Source organism: Callorhinus ursinus, unplaced genomic scaffold (genome assembly GCF_003265705.2).
Source record: "Callorhinus ursinus isolate GAN/ISIS: 27379988/994484 unplaced genomic scaffold, GSC_fseal_2.0 scaffold4, whole genome shotgun sequence".
NCBI lineage: Eukaryota > Metazoa > Chordata > Mammalia > Carnivora > Otariidae > Callorhinus > Callorhinus ursinus.
In genome coordinates this window covers 57104088-57119918 of record NW_027397066.1, presented here as the reverse complement: position 1 = coordinate 57119918, position 15831 = coordinate 57104088, and the positions used below count along the sequence as shown (strand labels likewise).

General features: G+C 39.1%; 1 pseudogene; it reads right to left on the bottom strand.

The window, feature by feature from the left end:
• Positions 1 to 13053: 13053 nt before the first annotated feature.
• On the bottom strand, positions 13054 to 14260 carry LOC112835756 (glyceraldehyde-3-phosphate dehydrogenase-like; annotated as a pseudogene).
• Between the last annotated feature and the right edge of the window lie 1571 nt (positions 14261 to 15831).

Below are 15831 nucleotides of genomic sequence, written 5' to 3'. Positions count from 1 at the left end.
ACCTCTTTCCTGGAGGTGAGGAAAAGGGTTAGGTGAGAAGAGGTTGGTGCTATTACGTTCCTTCTTCATATTACACACGCTGTTGTATTCATTGTTCTTTACACCATAACTAGACAAAATAAGCTGGGCTATGCTTCACTAACAAATCCCAAAATGTTTATCGCATAACTAGACAAAAGTTCAGTTTTCATTTTTGCAGAGCAGCTGGCTTCCTTGAGGTGGCTCCACATTCCAGATGGCTTCATCTCAACACAGATTTATACAATTACCACAACTAAGTAAGAAAGCAGGAATAATTCATCACGCAAGGAATCTCAAGTGCTTCTAAGCATGGCCAAATGCCACATACCAACCCTCATTTTAAGGGGCTGTTTCTTAGCCTGTATCATCCTTCCCTAAAGAAGAAGAACCTGAGTCAAGGGCATGCCTGTAAATCATTTTGTAAAGTAATCCTAGAAACAGGAGGAGAAAGGATAGAGAAATACAGGGAAGGAGGAAAAGGCAATTCTAGGGTTTATTGGCAAGCAGAGTCTCTCTCAGGCTGTTGTCCTTCAAAGTCTCACAGGAGCCATAGAAGATGTATCTGAGAATTGCCTTTTTGAGTGATTTTGAAGTATTTGTTCATATTCTTCTAACCTTGTTGGCCAAGAATTGCCCCCATGTAGTAACTAACACTCTCTCATTGGTGTATGTGTCAAAATGGCTGAGCTGGTTCTTGCGAATGTTCTACACTGCTTCACAGAAAAACACCAGGGCAAACAGCAAGAGATATGTAGCACAGTTGAAGCCAGTTGCCATCAAGTTACACCTCTAAGTAGTGGACTACCACAATAATAGCTGGAATAGGAAGTGTGCTGAAAGATGGGTAGTCATCCAATAGTCAGTCTACCACTTACACCACTCAGATCTACTTGTGCCCTACATCAAATCCAATAGGTCACAGAGAAACAACCTACTGTCCTCACTGCTGTAATTCATCTCAAGTCTAACACTGATATTTCTCTTCACCACACATTTTAGATTTCCCTAATCCTTGGGCAACCATTCAGGATCTCCAGATTTCTCCTCTAGTGAGATAATATAGACCTCTGTGAGAAATCAAAGCCTTCAGCTACTTCATGTGGTTTAACCATGTTTGCTGCAATTACCTATCTATAGTCATGACTAGGCATAGAAGCACCAAGATACTCTCCTAGATTTTAGATGTATTTCTTGTCCCCAGATGTTATATACTGGGGACATATTATGACAGAGATGTATGATAGATATGTTCAGGATCAACCACCCCACCCATACAGTAACTCCTTTCATGGTTCAACAGCATTGAGTTAAAAGGAGGAACATCAAAAACTAATGATGTAATGTATGGTGACTAACATAATATAATAAAAAAAAAAGTTAAAATCAGGAAACAGTAGTGGGGCTTCAGACAATTTGAACCCTTACCTCTGGTAGAAATATTTCCCTGGTGGGATCCAGGATCTCTATTCTAGCAGTCAAGGGAAAGGAAGCACAAATTCCAAAAGAGAGTCACTTGGCATAATATAAAGAGGGGCCAACCCTTCCTATAAACTTTGGTTCCCATTTCTATATGTTTTAGTTATTGAGGACATATGTAAACCACTCTTTTAGTGTGTATAATGCATTCTGAAGGACAACCCACAATCCAGTGATGTGCTGTAAGCTGGCTTCTTCTCAAAGTCATCTTTTGCTCTGGGCCCCATTCAAATGTAGCCTACTTTCAAGTCACTAATAAATGAATCAAAAACGTTTCCCAACTGCATAAATACCACTTTGAAAATCCAGAGGCTTACTGAGTAGAGTCTTTTTTACAGGACTTCTAACACTTTACCTAGTGACAGGCCCCTGAACCCTCCCAGAGTCTCTCTGTCATCCTCTGCCACTCATGTGTCCTAATGGGACATCAGAGTACATCCTAATTTCTATTCAACACATCCAATTAACCTGATGTCAATACTATTAGTGAACTAGCATGACAGTCTGCAGAATATAAACATTGTCCTCAGACTATAATGTTATAAAGAACAGGAGAGTTAACATAACCCTGAGACCAGTTAGTGATTATACAGTGACTGCAGGAGATATAAACGAAAAACAGCCAACTCTGTAATTATCACAATATTAATCAACACTGTTACCATATAAGCTGATGACTTAGCTCCAGTACTCTTCTCAACCTATCATCAAAGCCTTAATTATACCAATGTTACTCCACATGCCAGGGGTCATATCACCCTACCACACAGTGAACAGAGAATTACCACTTCTAGAGTCCCATCTTGAGGTCTGCTAAAAATAAAATAAAATTTTAAAAAAATACTACTGGAGCTGTTTAGAGTACCAACTATTCCAGCCTGGGCTTCCCCTAGAAGCAGAGACTGAGACAGGGCTTGCATATATGTATTTGGGGGGGGGGGATATGCTCAGCCTCTAGAATGGTTCCCTGAGAGAAACCACTTAGAACCTTAAAATTCTCCGTCTATGGATAGAAAAGAGTAGTATTTATCTACCAACTCCTATCCCCCTTGTCTAGGCCTATCTCATGGGATGCTAACTACCTCATCCTCCCAGCTTAGAACATTCATCAGAATGACCGAGAACTTTCACAGGTGACCCATGCAGATATGGCAGAGAAGCGCTGAGGCAGAAAATGAAGTTCTCAATGCAGCTGAAATGAGGTGGTGTCAGGTTACACCTGTCCACACCAACCTTTTACAACAATGTTTGAGGTGGTGGAGGATTGTGGGAATGGGCTGAGAGGATATGAGGTAAGGCATAAGCAGAGCCTGCCATGTTCCTGGTAAGAAAGAAAGTCTGGAAATCCTGGTAGACACTAGTGTGGCGTACCATAGACCCCATTAAGTACATATTTAGGAGCACCGTCTGTCACTCCATGAAGCCAAGGACAAGCTGTGTCTTATTTATCATAGTAAGTGCTCAAATATCTGTTGAGTAAATGGTTAAAAGAATAAGTGAACAATGCTGCTTATCATCGAATTGTTAATGGAAGAAATTTAAAAGCACATCATCCTACCTACTACATGTATAGATATAGGACTCCTGTTAAGTAACAGTGCACTGAAACATTTCATCATGCCTTGTAAGATACACATTATCCAGGCAGTCAGTATACAACAGAGACAAAAGGCAGACTCATGTTTCTTATAGGTTCAATCAATCCATACTTACAGAACATAAGAAATTACTCAGTGATTGTTCTTTAACCCAAGTTAGCATGGAAGAAGATATATTTGAAATGAAGCAGAGCTTAAGGTAGCTCACAAAATTATGCATAGGTAGTTGGGTTTTACTTTGGTTTTGAGAAATCTCTTCTGTTTGACCCAATAGCAAAGCAATGCACTAGTTTAGCATAGTCCAAGTGCCATATAGCTTTCTGCAGATCCCTACCTGATATGTATATTTTTAGGTGTTTTGTGGATTTACAGAGAGGGAGACAGAAAGAGAAAGATTATAAGGTTTCAGCTTACTCTCAATTGATTATAAAGAGCTACCTTTCATGTGGAAATATTTCACAATTCATTTCATTTTGCAAATGATTTGAGTTGCCATTTCCATTAGAGTGTTCCGATTTCTCCATCCCTTTTAAGACAAAGCCCGCACATCTAGGATGGCCAGTTATGATGAAACTATAGCCATATAGACTTTTTCATGAGGTTAGTACTATAGACTTAAGTTCTGAGCCAGTGACCCCAAAATACTGCCAATTTATAGTATTATGCCTTCCAACCTCAAGTATGCAGATCCTTATTAACTCTCAAAAAAGGTATCAACATCTTCTACCTCTATACTACTCTTAATTCAGTTTAAGTGAAATTGCATTTCAATAGTCAGACAAATGCTAAATATAATTGAAAGTAGCAGTATGGAAAATATATATCCATTTTTAAGTCACTGCTTCCTTGTTGATAGTAGAGAACTGGTTTAGGGGTAGCTCTGGATCAAAATGCTTGACTTGATAATCACATTCTGCTTACTAGGAAGCTCTAAGGCACAATTTTCTGATCTGTAAAAAAGAATGAGGATTTCATGTACTGTTATAAAGATTAAATGAGGAAATCCATGTAAACTGTTCAGCATAGCACTTGAGGGGAGATGGTGCTAACGGTAAGAGAAATGTTAAGCTCACTTCGTGTTAACATTTTTAGTAGTATGCGTATGAATCTGACTTTTTTTCCTTTTACAATGACATTGATCACCTCCTCCCCCCAAAAATTGGGAGAAATCACTTTTGTTCATTAAACTAGCCAGGCCAGGTTGCTGAGCAATGAACAATGAGACCACATAGCTACAGTATAGAGAGAAATTACTAGTAAGTGTCTATACAGTCTTGAGACTTTTTTGATTAGCTCACTGGGAAGTTATTTAAATGCCAATAGATTTTATTGGCATTTGACAACTTCGGAGTAAATTTTAGAATGACCCAAAACATGAGTTGATAGCTAAAAGAAAATTGTCTTTGAGAATAATCCTCACCGCTTCTCCAGTTATACCACAAATCAGTACTCTTAGTAAGAATTCCAGATTCCTTATTTGTAAACTTAACATACAGTGTTAATATATAGATATAGATAATAAGAAATAAATAATATTTCTTAAATATTGTACACATCTTAGTACATTATGAAGGCTATATAACAGATGAAAAAAGAAAGTTAATAGCAAGGGAAAATGGTAAGTGTTTTCTCTTACTATTAGTACCCTCTCACCTCACCAAAAAAAGAGGGGTTGCTTCATCTAGTGTTTGTACACTTTGGGGTTATTCCCTGTTGTTCTATATGCTGCACAATCCCTGTGTGCTTTTATTTTTTTGTTTCCCAGAGCTGTCCTTTTTCTGTGATTAAGTTAGAAATATTTTTTATTGACTCCACGGTAAAAATGAACACAGCAGAATCTCAAGTCTAATTCTCCTGGGTATTCAGTGACTTTTTTTAATAAAAAACATATGAAGCTTTAAGAAACAAATGGTATTGGGATGGGCTGCTCATTATAAAACAATTTGCCTCGGGTTATAGTGGCTCAAACGTCCTTAAAATTATATAATTGTATCTACTAGAAGACTGCATACCAGAATAGATATGCCACACACAATTTTTATTTCTTTTTAAGTAGGCTCCATGCCCAGCATGGAGCCCAACACAGGGCTTGAACTCACAAGCCTGAGATAATGACCAGAGCTGAAATCAAGAGTCAGATGCTGAACTGACTAAGCCACTCAGGCGCCCTGCCACACACAATTTAAAAAGACATGGACTCCTCAGGTTTCACCCAGTGTAAATTATCTGCATGAAGAGCGTTCACTAAAAATTTTTACATCAGAAAGCAATTACCGCTACCTAACAAGTAACTATTTATTAAAATATAATTATCATCTTTTCTATCCCACTAGAATTACATTCCATGAAGGCAAATATTTTCGTCTGCATTTTCATTATCTTACCCCAATGTTTAGAACAGTGCCTAGATCAATAAAAGTTTCTTTGAATGAAGTAATATGTTACTAATGCTAGTCAAATTACTATAATTAATATAACAGTATGTTAGAAACAGTGGGTTACTACTATTATGCCACATGACTACAGGTTAAGCAGAGTTAGGTGTTTTTGGTTTTTTTTAAGGTGGGCTTTTTTTAATTTCTTTCTCTAACTTATTATATCAGTTAATGTTTGTAGAATCAAAAATTTAAACACTTCTTATAAATTAGCCATGATTGAAAAAATGACATATTCTAAAAAACAGAAGTAATAACATGTGTTTTGAATTCAAATGTTTAGGTTTGGCCAGATGTCTTAATTTTTCTACATTTCTGTTATCATTAAACTCATATTACTGTATTAATCAAGGTTATTAGCAAAGCTTGCACACAACTCTGTGTCCATAACAAAGTTCATACTCTTTGCACTGTTCTAAGAGATTGCTTACTCCATCAGGAGAAAGTTATCTACCTTATCTATCAATGGTGATGATCTGGACTAATTCAATTAGCGAGAAACACTAGTCTGGAGTCAGGTTTTGTATTTTAATCTCAAAGAATTTCAAGTACCATTGGTACTCTAAGCCTCAGCTTTCTTATTTGTAAAATTATTTTATAATCTTCTAACTACCAATGCATAAATGGTCCAGAGCAAATGAAATAAGAAGTATAGGAAAGTGATTTACAAGCTGTAAAGCAATTGAAGTATATGATATGGCTGGTATCAGTACTCATCTACAGTCACTCATATGTCAAAGTTTTTATTTATTTATTTATTTATTTATTTGACACAGAAAGAGAGCACAAGCAGTGGGAGCAGCAGGCCAAGGGAGAGGGAGAAGCAGGCTCCCCACTGAGCAGGAAGCCCGATGTGGGACTCGATCCTGGGACTCCAGGATCATAACCTGAGCCGAAGGCAGTCGCTTAACCTACTGAGCCACCCAGGTACTCCGGAGTTGCTTTTCTGTTGTTGTTTTTGATTTTTTTTTTTGGTTGTTTCTTTTTTTTTTAAGAGCTATGATTTTACACCAAATTTTGTTTGTGGGAAAGCAGTAGAGTCCTGATATCTGAAGAGGACAAAAAAATAGAATAACAGAAATAGCCAGTGTTTGTATCCCGCATATCCCTTTAATTGGACTCCTTTTTCAGAGCACATCTTGTATAGAATTCACATGGCAGTACTTTGAATAAAGCAGAACAGGGAGAAATAGGTAATTTATCACCATTCATTACACATTAACCTGTTGAAAGTCTCCATATTTGAAGTGACAATCAGAAGTGAACTTTCTAATAGGTAATCAGATGTCTTCCTTTTAAAAAAAAAATTTGGTTCAAAAATAGACTGAGAATAAATTTCTGTTACCAGGAAACTTTTCTTTGCTAGTTCCTTTTATCCTCAACCAAATTAGAGTTTATGTATGACATCAAACTGAGTTCCTCAGATCTTTCTGTCTTAGTCCCCCATCTGAGTATTCCAAATGGTGGTTTGACTAAACTGGGCAGCAATTTCGGCTGCTATCCAATCGATTCAATCAAAAGAATGTCTGAACAGCACTAATTAAACTCTGGGATATCAAGAATGAGAAAACCAATGTGAAAACAACTTAAAGGTTCTGTACGTTTTGATTTTTTAATTCCCTATAACATCACAAGTGTTGATGAGACTATCCTAAGGGTCTTGTTTTTCTGTTAAAGAACATATTGACCTAACCTGATCAGTGTAGGCACAGCTCTATGCAGAATGCCAATATGATCTTGCATGTGAATAATGCTAGAAGGTAAATATCAAAAGAATAAAAATATTAAGCTCAAAGTCTAAATAAACATTAATTGCAATAATTAAAAGCACTGGAGAACCTAAGACTTTAAAACAATGAAGTATTTATTGGAATAGGTAAGAGTGAAAAATAAAATAATAAGTGTATGGAGCTATTAGAATAAAGGCTTATATCCAATACTTAGTCAAGACAAATAAAATCTACTTTCCAAAGAAATAAAGGCATTATTGAAGACTGACTACAATTAAGTCAATTAGCTCAAAAAAATAGATGTTTTCCTCACTTCTACAAATTTAAAATTAAGTTGGTATTTTCAAACACTTAGTTTTTCTAATACTAAGATTAATTTTCATCTCAAAATCAACTTTGAGAACAGGTAAAAAGAAGAAACTACCATGAAGTTATAGGAAAGCAGAATACAAATATTTAAAAATTAAAGACTAGTCATTTAAAAATATGACTGTGATATTCTTAAATAATTATTGTCAACATTTATAGGCAGAGCTTTTATATTTTAGGTATTTGTAATTCTGTTTATGTATCAAGAGTATATCCTCTTCCAGGTATGAAGGAATAACAGGAAAATCAAATACCACGCTAGAATTCCTGCTGTAAGAAACCATTAATGAGGTACCTGCTTTCAGGCATTAGACAACAGTTAAATTTGAATCCCTCTGAATAAGGAACCTCAGAAGCTAAGCCCCAAGGTCACCCTGGCTCTCTATTTGTAGAAAATGCACTGACCTCAACTGCAACAAGCTGCAATCCATGCAGAGCACAGTGGCCCCACTGAACGGAGGAATTTGCAGCATAGGGTATGGGGTGAGGGAGGAGAATATGCATGGTAGTAGGAAATGTGCTCAGGAGACAATGAGCTTCCCATTTGATCTAGGACAAAGACTGGGCTGTGCCTGCAGAGCGCAAAGACATATAAGCCTTGCTTATGCATAATTTTTCTTTTTGATACTACCTTTATTAAAATAAAATTCACATACCATATAATGCATCTATTTAAAATATTAATCTATCCACAGATACATGCAATCATCAGCACTGTCAATTTTAGAAATTTTTCATCCCCTCAAAAAGAAATTCCAGAACCCCTGGGTGGCTCAGTTGGTTAAGCGACCGACCCTTGGTTTCAGCTCAGGTCATGATCTTGGGGTTGTGGGATCAAGCCCAGCATTGGGCTCCACACTCAGTGGAGAGTCTGCTTAAGATTCTCTTTCTGCCCACTTTCTTCCATGTGTGTGCATGTGCACTCGCTCTCTAAAATAAGTAAATCTTTAAAAAAAAAAAAAAAGGAAAGAAAGGCTATACCCTTTAGCTATCACCCCACTGATTCCCCCATTTCCCTTAACCTAGGCAACCACTAAGCTACTTTGTCTCCATAGCTTGGCTTATTCTAGATATTTCACATGAATAGAATCATGTAATAGGTGGTCACTTAGCATAATGGTTTCGAGGTTCATCCATGTTAAACATGTATCCTTACTTCATTCCCAGTATTCTATACAGATATATTACATTTTGTTTATCCATTCATCAGCTGATGGGCAATTAGGTTGTTTGTACCATTTGGCTATTATGAGTTGTGCTGCTATAAACGTTTGTTTAAAAGTTTTTGTGTAGACATAAAGTTTCATTTCTCTTGGGAAGAAATCTAGGAGTGGAGCTGCTGGATCACATAGTAACTATATTTAACCATTTGAGGAATTTCCAGACCATTTTTCAAAGTGACTGCATCATTTTATATCCCCCACAATCAGTTTATGAGGGTTTTAATTTCTCCACATTCTCAACACATTATCCAACTTTGAGATTGTAGTCATCCAACTGGGTATGAAGTGGTGCCTCATTGTGGTTTGGGTTTGCATCTCCCTGATGACTAATGAGGTCAAGCATCTTTTATGTGTTTTTTGTCAGCTTATATACCTTCCTTGGAGAAATGTCTATTCAGATCCTTTACCCCCCCCTTTTTTTTTATATTCAGTTGTCTTTTTATTGTTGAGTTGTAAGAGTTCTATATATTTTGGTTACAAGACCCTTATCATATAATTTGCAAATATTTTCTCCTACTCTAAGGGTTGTCTTTTCAAGCTCTTGGTAAAAACCTTTGTCCTACAAAGGACGCTAGTTTTGATGAAGTCCATTTATCTGTTTTCTCTTTTGTTATTTATCATCCTGGTGTCATATCTAGGAATCCATTGTCATGAAGATTACCCCTATACTTTCTCCTAAGAAATCAAGAGTGAAATAGAGCTGAGCACTCAGTGGCAGGAGCAGACATCAGGCCCAGGTCACCTTGGTGTGCCTCTCTTGTCCTTGAGCTCCTACCCACAAACCACAGCAAGGACAGTTAGGGCTCAAGTTTTCTCAGTGATGGCATGGCCAAGGTTGAATCTATATCCCATGAGCAGGAGCTGGGCAGAAAAGGGGCACTTACTTTTCAGCCACACTCACCTGGAGCTTAGCCTCAATAACAGGTAGATAAAGGTAGGAGGAGAAATGCTGGCATCCTGGCCCTCTGGTGGGTAGCCCTACCAACTGAGAGATGAGGGAAAAGGGAGTCCTGTGTACTTATACTTGTCTTGCTGAGCTGGGAGTAAGGAGTGAGTGGGTCTTGTTTTAAATACCACAGACTGTCCAAGTTTAGAGCTACCCTACGGCCCAGCAATTGCACTACTGGGTATTTACCCCAAAGACACAAATGTAGTGATCTGAAGGGGCACGTGCACCCCAATGTCTATAGCAGCAATGTCCACAATAGCCAAACTATGGAAAGAGCCTAGATGTCCATCAACGGACAAATGGATAAAGATGTGGTGTGTATATATACGATGGAATATTATGCAGCAATCAAAAAATGAAATCTTGCCTTTTGCAATGACGTGGATGGAACTAGAGGGTATTATGCTAGGCGAAATAAGTTAATCAGAGAAAGACAATTATCATTTGATCTCACTGATATGTTGAATTTGAGAAACAAGGCAGAGAATCATAGGGGGAGGAAAAAATGAAACAAGACAAAACCAGAGAGGGAGACAAACCATAAGAGACTCTTAATCTCAGGAAACAAACTGAAGGTTGCTGGAGTGGAGGGGGCTGGCAGGGATGGGGTGGCTGGGTGATGCACACTGGGGAGGGTATGTGCTATGGTGAGTGCTGTGAATTGTGTAAGACTGATGAATCACAGACCTGTACCCCTGAAACAAATAATACCTTATATGTTAATAAAAAATATATAAGCTGCTTTCTAGTCTTTGTCTACTGAACAGTATGCAAGGGCCATCTCAAAGTTGGTTTCTAGTGACTGATTTTTATCTGGATTATCGGTGACATTTTTCGGTTTCTTTTCATATGTAGTAACTTTTTCATTGAACACTGGACACTATTGAATGTTATTTAAAAAAAAAAACACTGCATTCCATTATATTCCTATAAAGATTTGACTTTTTTTCAGTTGGCACTTCAATTATTGGACAACTTCATCTTAAACTTGCGTGAGCTTAATTTTGCCTTTCCTTAGGGTGGATGAATGAAAAGCACAAAGTGTTTCCCAAGCCCCTGTAACTTGGAGGGACTGAACCCCTCTAAATGCTGTCTTTTATTGCTCTTGTAAGGACTTGGATATTAGGCTCTGTACAGGTGGATCTAGAGTAGATCTTACTCTCCAATGAGGTCTACATGTCTAGAGTGTAGTCTTTTTAGCATCTTAGCTGGATGTTTTGTTGATGTTTAAAAAGGTGGTGATGAAGCCTTTCCACTAGTGGGGTGTGGGACCTGGAAGGTTCTAGCACTGCTTAACCTCTCTCTCTTTTCCCTTCTCAACACAGTAACCACATTTTAGTAAGCCTCATACATTCTTTTTTTAATGGCAAAATTACTGAGATGTAATTTAAATGCCATAATGTTCATCTGATTAAGATATAAGATTGAATGGTTTTTAGTATAGTCAGGCAACCATCACCATATCCAATTTTAGAACATTTTCATCATCCCAAAAAAGAAATCTTGTAGTTCCTTTGGCATGATAGTATGAGGAACACCATGGACTTGCTCCCCCAGGGAAACTAGTGAAAGTCTCTGGAAATAGTTCTAAGGGTATATAACAAATGAAGAAACATTTTTTTTCCCCAAGAAAATCTAAACTTGGTAAGGTAGCTCTATTTTCAACTTTTTGAGGAATCTTCATACTGTTTTCCAGAGTGGCTGCACCAGCTTGCATTCCCACCAACAGTGTAGGACGGTTCCACTTTCTCCACATCCTCACCAACATCTGTTATTTCCTGACTTGTTAATTTTAGCCATTCTGACTGGTGTGAGGTGGTATATCATTGTGGTTTTGATTTGTATTTCCCTGACGCCGAGTGATGTTGAGCACTTTTTCATGTGTCTGTTGGCCATTTGGATGTCTTCTTCACAGAAATGTCTGTTCATGTCTTCTGCCCATTTCTTGATTGGATTATTTGTTCTTTGGCTGTTGAGTTTGATAAGTTCTTTATGGATTTTGGATACTAGCCCTTTATCTGATATGTCATTTGCAAATATCGTCTCCCATTCTGTGGGTTGTCTTTTGGTTTTGTTGACTATTTACTTTGCTTTGCAAAAGCTTTTTATATTGATGAAGTCCCAATAGTTCATTTTTACCCTTGCTTCCCTTGCCTTTGGCGACGTTTCTAGGAAGAAGTTACTACGGCTGAGGTCGAAGAGGTTGCTGCCTGTGTTCTCCTCTAGGATTTTGATGGATTCCTCTCTCACATTGAGGTCTTTCATCCATTTTGAGTCTATTTTTTGTGTGTGGTGTGAGGAAATGGTCCAGTTTCATTCTGCTGCATGTGGCTGTCCAATTTTCCCAAAACCATTTGTTGAAGAGACTTTTTTCCATTGGACACTCTTTCCTGCCTTGTCGAAGATTACTTGACCATAGAGTCAAGGGTCCATTTCTGGGCTCTCTGTTCTATGTTTCTGTTCTTGTGCCAGTACCGTACTGTCTTGATGATTACAGCTTTGTAATAGAGCTTGAAGTCTGGAATTGTGATGCCACCAGATTTGCTTTTCTTTTTCAACATTCCTCTGGCTATTTGGGGTCTTTTCTGGTTCCATACAAATTTCAGGATTATTTGTTCCATTTCTTTGAAAAAAGTTCATGTTATTTTAATAGGGATTGCAATAAATGTGTATATTGCTCTAGGTAGCATAGACATTTTCACAATATTTGTTCTTCCAATCCATGAGCATGGAATGTTTTTTCCATTTCTTTGTGTCTTCCTCACTTTCTTTCATGAGTATTCTATAGTTTCCTGAGTACAGGTTCTTTGCCTCTTTGGTTAGATTTATTCCTAGGTAGCTTATGGTTTTGGGTGCAATTGTAAATGAGATCGACTCCTTAATTTCTCCTCTGTCTTGTTAGTGTATAGAAATGCAACTGATTTTTGTGCATTGATTTTATATCCTGCCCCTTTACTGAATTCCTGTATGAGTTCTAGCAGTTTTGGGGTGGACTCTTTTGGGTCTCCCACATAAAGTATCATATCATCTGCAAAGAGTGAGAGTTTCATTTCTTCTTTGCCGATTCAGATGCGTTTTCTTTTCATTGTCTGATTGCTTAGGCTAGGAGTTCTAGTACTATGTTGAGTTGCAGTGGTGAGATTGGACATCCCTGCCGTGTTCCTGATCTTAGGAGAAAAGGCCTCAATTTTTCCCCATTGAGAATGATATTCACTGTGAGTTTTTCATAGACGGCCTTTTTTTTTTTTTTTGGCTGGGTACAGTATACCTTATTGATGGTACATGACAAGGTAGGGCTCCCCAAGCCCCTCCCCTTCTTCAGGGGGTCTGGGATGGAAACGGTGGAGGTCAGGAGATTCTCAGTGTTTTGAGGGATAAGTTGGGGCAGGGACTCCCCAGCAGCTGAGGGCCTCTCTCTTCCTTTTGCTCTCGCTGGGGCTGGTGGTCCAGGGGGCTCTTACTCCTTGGAGGCCACGTGGACCATAAGGTCCACCACCTGGTTGCTGTAGCCAAACTCATTGTCATACTAGGAAATGAGTTTGACAAAGTGGTCCTTGAGAGCAATGTCAGCCCCAACATCGAAGGTGGAGGAGGGGGTGTCACTGTTAAAGTCACAGGAGACAACCTGGTCCTCAGTGTACCCCAGTATGCCCTTGAGGGGGCCCTCTGATACCTGCTTCACCACCTTCTTGATGTCATCATATTTGGCAGCTTTCTCCAGGCAGCAGGTCAGATCCAGGATGGACACATTGGGGGTGGGGATACAGAAGGCCATGCCAGTGAGCTTCCTGTTCAGCTCAGGGATGACCTTGCCAACAGCCTTGGCAGTGCCAGTGGAAGCAAGGATGATGTTCTGGGCAGCCCCTCAGCCATCATGCCACAGCTTCCCAGACGGGCCATCCACGGTCTTCTGGGTGGCAGTGATGGCATGGTCGGTGGTCATGAGTCTCTCCACGATGCCGAAGTTGTCATGGATAACCTTAGCCAGAGGAGCCAAGCAGTTGGTGGTGCAGGAAGCCTTGCTGACAATCTTGAGGGAGTTGTCATACTTCTCATGGTTCACACCCATCACGAACATGGGGGCATCGGCAGAGGGAGCAGAGATGATGACCTTCTTGGCACCGCCCTTCAAGTGAGGCCCAGCCTTCTCCATGGTGGGGAAGACCCCAGTGGACTCCACAACATACTCAGCACCAACATCACCCCATTTGATGTTGGTGGGATCTTGCTCCTGGAAGATGGAGATGAACTTTGCATTGATGACAAGCTTCCCGTTCTCAGCTTTGACTGTGCTGTGGAATTTGCCATGGGTGGAATCATACTGGAATGTGTAGACCATGTAGTTGAGGTCAATGAAGGGGTCATTGATGGCAACAATATCCACTTTGCCAAAGTTAAAAGCAGCCCCGGTGACCAGGAGCCCAATACGGCCAAATCTGTTCACTCCGACCTTCACCATCGTGTCTTGGGGACATGGCTGGCACTGCACCAGAAGATGCAGCTGTCTGTCAAACGGGGAGGAGCAGAGAGCCTCATAGATGGCTTTTATGATATTGAGTTATGTACACTCTATCCCTACACTCTGAAGAGTTTTAATCAAGAAAGGATGCTGTACTTTGTCAAATGCTTTTTCTGCATCTATTGAGAGTATCGTATAGTTCTTATTCTTTCTTTTATTAACATATTGTATCACACTGATTGATTTGGGGGTGTTGAACCAACCTTGCAGCCCAGGGATAAATCCCACTTGGTCGTGGTGAATAATCCTTTTAATGTACTGTTGGATCCTATTGGCTAGTATCTTGGTGAGAATTTTTGCATCCATCTTCATCAGGGATATTGGTCTGTAATTCTTTTTGATGGTGTCTTTGTCTGGTTTTAGGATCAAGGCAATGGTGGCCTCATAAAACGAGATTGGAAGTTTTCCTTCCATTTCTATTTTTTGGAACAGTTTCAGAAGAATAGGTATTAATTCTTCTTTAAATGTTTGGTAGAATTCCCCTGGGAAGCCATCTGGTCCTGGGCTCTTGTTTGTTGGGAGGTTTTTGATTATTGCTTCAATTTCCTTACTGGTTATGGGTCTGTTCAGGTTTTCTATTTCTTCCTGGTTCAGTTATGGTAGTTAATACATCTCTAAGAATGCATCCATTTCTTCCAGATTGTCTAATTTGCTGGCATATGGTTTCTCATAATATGCTCTTATAATTGTTTGTATTTATTTGGTGTTGGTGGTGAACTCTCCTTCTTCATTCATGATTTTATTTACTTGGGTCTTTTCTCTTTTCCTTTTGATAAGTCTGGCCAGGAGTTTATCAATCTTGTCAATTCTTTCAAAGAACCAGCTCCTAGTTTCTTTGATCTGTTCTGTTCTTTTGGTTTCTATTTCATTGATTTCTGCTCTGATCTTTATTATTTCTCTTCTCCTGCTGGGTTTAGGCTTTATTTGCTGTTCTTTCTCCAGCTTCTTTAGGTATAGGATTAGGTTGTGTATTTGAGACCTTTGTTTCTTGAGAAAGGCTTGTATTGCTATATACTTTCCTCTTAAGACTGCCTTGGGCGCCTGGGTGGCTCGGTTGGTTAAGCCACTGCCTTCGGCTCAGGTCATGATCCCGGAGTCCCGGGATCGAGTCCCGCATCAGGCTCCCCCTTCTCTGTGGGGAGCCTGCTTCTCCCTCTGCCTCTGCCTGCCACTCCCCCTGCTTGTGCTCACTCTGTCTCTCTCTCTCTCTATGTCAAATAAATTTAAAAAAAAGAAAAGACTGCCTTTGCTGCATCCCAAAGATTTTGAACAGTTTTGTTTTCATTTTCATTGGTTTCCATGAATTTTTTTAATTCTTCTTTAATTTCTTGGTTGACCCATTCATTCTTTAGTAGGATGCTCTTTAGCCTCCATGTATTTGAGTTCTTTCCGACTTTCCTCTTGTGATTGAGTTCCAGTTTCAAAACATTGTGGTCTGAAAATATGCAGGGAATGATCCCAATCTTTTGGTACTGGTTGAGACCTGATTTGTGACCTAGGATGTGATCTAT